The sequence below is a fragment of the Quercus suber genome, unplaced genomic scaffold (genome assembly GCF_002906115.3).
Source record: "Quercus suber isolate HL8 unplaced genomic scaffold, Cork oak 2.0 scaffold_1044, whole genome shotgun sequence".
Classification (NCBI taxonomy): Eukaryota; Viridiplantae; Streptophyta; class Magnoliopsida; order Fagales; family Fagaceae; genus Quercus; species Quercus suber.
In genome coordinates, this window is record NW_027070454.1 from 37,813 (window position 1) to 43,948 (window position 6,136).

General features: G+C 32.5%; 1 long non-coding RNA gene across 1 annotated transcript; it reads right to left on the bottom strand.

The window, feature by feature from the left end:
• Positions 1 to 241: 241 nt before the first annotated feature.
• LOC136065604 (uncharacterized) lies at positions 242 to 5,717 on the bottom strand. The gene is made up of 3 exons (XR_010627235.1): positions 5,525 to 5,717; positions 3,935 to 5,152; positions 242 to 1,691 (listed from the first exon to the last, which is right to left on the bottom strand). It is a non-coding gene; the product is annotated as an uncharacterized LOC136065604 (long non-coding RNA).
• Positions 5,718 to 6,136: the final 419 nt, after the last annotated feature.

Sequence of the window (6,136 nt, forward strand, 5' to 3'; positions counted from 1 at the left end):
TTTTCTATCAAGTCCAAACTCATGCACACAGAATAAATTATTCACTGAGAGAACAGGGTGTGGAGAAGAATCAATGATTCATTGGAAAACGTAAAAGTAATAGAAAATTGAATTTTGAGAGTCAGAAAAGGCCAAGAATAAGATTATCCAATAAGCTAAAGCTAGAAGTTGATATCCCCTAATACCGTGCAGATACCCCTACATGATCATATTCTAGAAGCCTAGATCTACATATCAAAAGTAGACAAAAAAAAGTTCTCAACCTTGGTCAAACTTTAAGTGCGAAACATTTCTGCCAAACTTACAAAATGTTGTTTTGTAATAATTAAGCATCTGATTGTCAAAGAAAGATGCAAGAAAATCATTATTGGTTCATTTCATTAGATGAGAATGTTACCTGAGGGTTCTGCAAGTTGAAAACTATCAGATTGTGATCTGCAGTGCCAACAACCATCAGGGGATGCCGCACAGTAAAGGAATAACAGCAGTCAGGGAGTTGTTGAGTATGCACAGGATTTAACTGCCTTGTATCCCAGTACCTAATAGTAATTTGAAGGAAACCAATGGAACAATTGGCAGTCAAGGGCACAAAAGCATCAAGTTGCAAACATAATAGATCTAGAGCATGCAAAACAATATAATGTGCAAATAAAACATATGTTGGATAATTATGTCAGAAGTAGTAAGTGCCAAAATATGTTCAAATATATAGAATAATAATAAAAAATCACAATTAGCAACAAAATCAGTAAAAAATTGGCTATGAAAGCACAAAAAAAACTCATTAGCCTAAACTATATGAAACCATAAAAAATAAAAAAAACCCATCAGTCTAAATCCTCAGCCTCAGCTTCCGTACTCGCGGCGGCATGGAAAACCCCTTCGCGGGGAAAAATCTTGTTGCAGTTCAAATCTGGCAGTCACTTTCAAGAGAAAATCTTCAAACCCTTTTCTTGAATTCCAAGAAAAGTGTTTTTTTTTGTCAGTTGTTGGAGAACCACTTTCTATTAAAGGATAAATTAGAGCATTCAGGAAGAGAGAGAGAGAGAGAGAGAGAGAGAGAGAGGATCAGATTTTAGAACGCTCATATTAATCAATAAACTATAATTCAGTAAGGAATAACTTACTTATAAAAATAAAAGTACAAAAACAAACAAACAAACAAAAACGAAGAGTCAAGCTGGGTAAAAATTTAAGGTGCTCAAAGAAAGACAAGTTGAAGAAATATACAAGAACTCAAACCCTCAATATACTGAGACGATCAAAGAAGATTGACACTACCAAAGAAGATTGTACAAATTGCGGCTTCCAACAGCGATATTGACAATACGAAAGAAGATTCCATAAACAAAACTTACAACTGCAGTTACACCTCATGCAAGAGACAGCTCCATATTAATTGCCAACTACGGTTAAACTGCAAAATTTTCTCAAAATAATAAGTCAGTTTTAAGTTTTAAGAATGAGGATAAGAATATTAATCAGAGCAACACAGAAGACAAATATGATCATTAATAGGATTTATAATTTTGTGATTGGGGACTCACATCTAGTGACTCTCTTCCTCTTTTCCTTAGCTCTCTTTCTTTTTAATTAAAGTTTTTTATGTCTTTGCTTTTCCTTCTTTTTTGTACTTTTGTTTTGCTGGTGCTTTTTTGCATCTAGCAGTTTTTGAATATATTTTTTCTTACCTATCAACAAAAAAAAAAAAAAAAAAAAAATTTGTGATACTTGAAAAGTTTTCTTGCAAAAAAAAGAGGAACTCAACCCCACAAAAGTGCACAGGAGGATCCCTTCAAGAAATTTATAGAACTTTACAATGCCCAAAGAACAATAATAAAAAGATATTTGGGGTCCTTAAGGCCTAAAATATTTGGTTCCATTGATGTAACAATTCCTCATGCAAAGAGCCACCCCGAAGCTAGGCATAAAACCATGCATAAAAATTATATTTATATCCAAAATCAGTAAAGCATAAACTACATCTTCTTATATAAATTAATAAGTAGCAGCAAATAAAAACACATAAAGAAAAAAGCATACAGATTGAAAAATAAAATTAAAGTACATAGTTCATCCGGATTAATCCAACATCATTCAAAGCAGAAAACTTCAACCAAGAATCAAATTCAATGAAAACTTCAAATGGGTAGTCAAAATTCTATGGGGAATGCAGTAGAAAATCTCAATCACAAATGAAAAGAAAAAAAACCTGAACTTAAAAAACAAAATTCCTAATCAAAACCAATCCAACCACAATACCCAAACCAAAATCACATTTAACGCTCAATAAAAAAGAGACGAAAAAACATTACCAACAGTGATCCCAGCCATCTAACAGGGGAAGAATGAAACTCTAAATCAAGTCAATTGAAATACCAAAGCATAGCATAAAGACACAAAGAGACTGCAAAGGGATACAGTGGTTAAATGTTTATAAACCGTGAGAAGAATATCATTTGACAATTATATTTTCCTGGTAGGAAATCCTTTTCATGCGAACATATAAAATCAACCTAAGCGCTAACATGTACAATGCATAAACATAGGGGCAAGTAAGAACATATGATATATGAATGAATGGGCATGTGAGATGCATGAACATGTGAGCATAGAATATAATCGATCCTTAGTGATGACAAATGAATGCATGGATAGGTGAACATGTGACCACATATAGTCTATCCTATGAGATGACATGTGCAATGCACAGGCATTTGAGCAATTTATTCTAGAAAATAACATTAAAGAGTATAGTAATGCATGTGATTGTGTGGCATTGGCTAGGAAAGTAAAGTGCATACTTGAATTAAATACAACTAATCTTATTCCAAAGCATACCATAACAAGTTCGTTTTGCACTTTTTCCTATCAAAGCATTTTTCTCAAGCAAAAACACATAAAGAAACAACAAAGGGATATAAAGGTTTAATGCTTACAAATTTTAGAAACAAGTGAACATGTACAATCAACCAAAGGGATGACAAGTAGAATGCATAAACATATGGGCAAGTGAGAACATATGATAAATGAATGCATGGGCATGTGAGGTGCATGAACATGTGGGCATAGAATATAATCTATCCTAAGTGATGACAAATGAATGCATGGATATGTGAAGAAAACAAATCTTTTGAACGTGAAAAAAAAAAAAAGTATAGGTTTCTTTTTCTTTTTTTTTGTTTTGGCATGTGACTGCATATAATCTACCTTATCAGATGACATGTCAAAGACATCACTATGTGAGCAATTTAGGTTAGAAAATAACATTAAAGAGTATAGCTAAGCGTGTGATTGCATGGCAATGGCTAGGAAAGTAAAATGCATTCTTGATTAATTACAACTAATCTCATTCCAAAGAATAGAACAAGAAGTTTGATTAGCAATTTTTCCATTTTACGCTTTTTTCTCATACAAAAAGACACAGAGAACAATGGGATATAAAGGTTATATGCTTACAAAGTGATAACTTAACAATTTGACATTGGACAATCTTTTTTTTAACAAGTAATTATTTGACAAATTTTAGAAGCATGTGAACATGTACGATCAAACTAAGGGATGACAAGTAGAACGCATAAATATATGGGTAAGTGAGAACATATAATATATGAATGCATGGTCATGTTAACATAAAATATAGTCTAACCAAAGTGATGACAAATGAATGCATGGGTGTATGGATCTAAAACCCTAAATGCGAAACCTAAACCCTATACCCTTTACACTAAAACCTAAACCATAATTAAGGTGCTCAATGAAAAACAAGTCGAAGAAATATACAAGAACTCAAACCCAGAAATATTCAAGAACTCAAACCCTCAATATACTAAGACTATCAAAGAAGATTGACACTACCAAAGAAGATTGTACAAACAGAACTTACAACAGCGATATTGACAATACGAAAGAAGATTCCATAAACAAAACTTACAACTGAAGTTCACCTCATCCAAGATACAACTCCATAATACTTGCCAACTACAGTCAAACTGCAAAATTTTCTCAAAATAATAAGTCAGTTTTAAGTTTTATGTATGAGGGTAAGAATATTAATTAGAGCAATACATAAGACATATATGATCATTAATAGGATTTATAATTGTGTGATACTTTAAATGTTTTCTTGCAGAAAAAGAGGAACTCAACTGCACAAAAGTGCACAGGAGGATCACTTCAAGAAATTTATAGAACTTTACAATGCCCAAAGAACAATAATAAAAAGATATTTGGGGGTCCTTAAGGCCTAAAATATTTTCATCGGAAAATAATTCCTTGTTCATGTTAGGATTTGAAAAGGATGCCCGGATTCCCACCAGTTTCAATCTGTACAATAAGGCAAGAAAAAACATAAATGCAATGAAGAAAAAGTGTAATGTCGACCACTGCCTGTTCACAAAATGCGCCAGAAACAGATTGTTAAAACAGATAGCAGCAAACACAACATTACAAATTAACATCCAAAAAGAAAATTCAACTATAGAAGTTTCTCATGATGAAGACCATGCAGTGTCTAAGATACAAACCAAAAGTATACCTAATTTCCTATTACTGGTGACTGTTTTTACTTTTAATCACCTTAGGAAGTTTCATGCATGCTTAAGTAATGTCACTATAAACAATAAGGTACAGTTTGGCTCCAAACATATTTGGAGCTATTCATTCCAACCCATTATGTGGCAATTGAAGAAACTATCCATGTGTTAATGAGTCATGTGGCTTGTTTAGAACATAAATGCAAATAGTCTTATAAATCACCACGTAATGGTTTGGAAAAAATAGCGCCAAACATGTTTGGAGAGAAACTTTGTTCAAACAACAATATTATAGTAACAGAATTACTTATCAAAAACAAATAGTAACAGAATGACTTCGCCTTCTGCCTTCAAAGATTCCAAGAACTGGTTTGTCCTTTGAGATTTATCAAGCTGCATGCCAAGCCCTTTTGGAGGAGCAGTTGCTGATGAAGGTGGACGGCCTAAGAATTGGGGAAGACATTGTCAGAAATGTTGTAATTAAACTCATAACAATCCTACACAAATTTTCTGTGCCCTCTGTAGCACCACCATTGCTCGTTCCCTCTTCATCACCCATCACTTCAGCGCTTAAAAAAACCCCCAACTTTCCAAAAATTAGGGTTTCAAAGTAACACCTACATTCCAAGATTCAAACTTTTCCGTGAATTATCCCATAAAAACTTCACAAACACCAACAATAATAACCACAAACTAGCCCACTAAAGCAAAAACCCACTGTTTGTTAGCCAAGAAAACGAAGGAAAATAAACGAAAAGGCAGTTTTCAAATCCCACGTTTTCTCTGACTCTTGGTTTCTCTGGAAACGAAAAAATTCAACAAAACCAAACCCAAAATTTGCTAATTTGCTATGTAAAGTCACCAAGAAAGAAAATAACACATTTATTTCTCGCCTTATTTTCTCAGCAACCAGACAAAGCATTATAAAAATAAACAAAAGAACAAAAATTAAAAGAGAGAGAGAGAGAGAGAGAGAGAGAAATGGTTACCTGAGTGAAAATTTTGAAGCCCTAAAAAGAATCGAAACCACACGAAATCCTAACCCTAACCCTAAAATTTCTTCTCTTTTCTCTGGTAGTGAGAGAGTGTGAGAATGTGTGTATGAGGAGAAGAGTGGAATTAATTTATATTATAAGGGGCGTGGCGAGAGAGAGAGAGAGAGAGAGAAGTTTTTGGGAAAAGAGCCGTTGAAAATTGGGAGATTTTTGAAATTTGAGTGAAAAGAAAAAGAAAGAAATGAGGTAATCTCCTAAAGCCGTGTATTATAATTAATTTATAAAAGATAGAAACCAACTAATAAATAATCAAATAATAGCCATGTTTCTTATAAAAAAATAATAATAATAATAGCCATGTTTTTAACTAACAAATAATCAAATAATAGCCATGTTTTAAATATTTGCTTTGCTGAAAAAGATAGTCATGTTTTAGTGATACAACGTTACAAACATTAAATATAAACATAATTGATTTCTTTCTTTTATTCTTAATTTTTTGATTGAAAAGTTTGAAATTTTATTATATTTAGGCTAAACATTTTAGTTTTAAGTTAAAAAATACAAAAAACATAAAAGATTATAAACTCGAAATATGAATCCTAA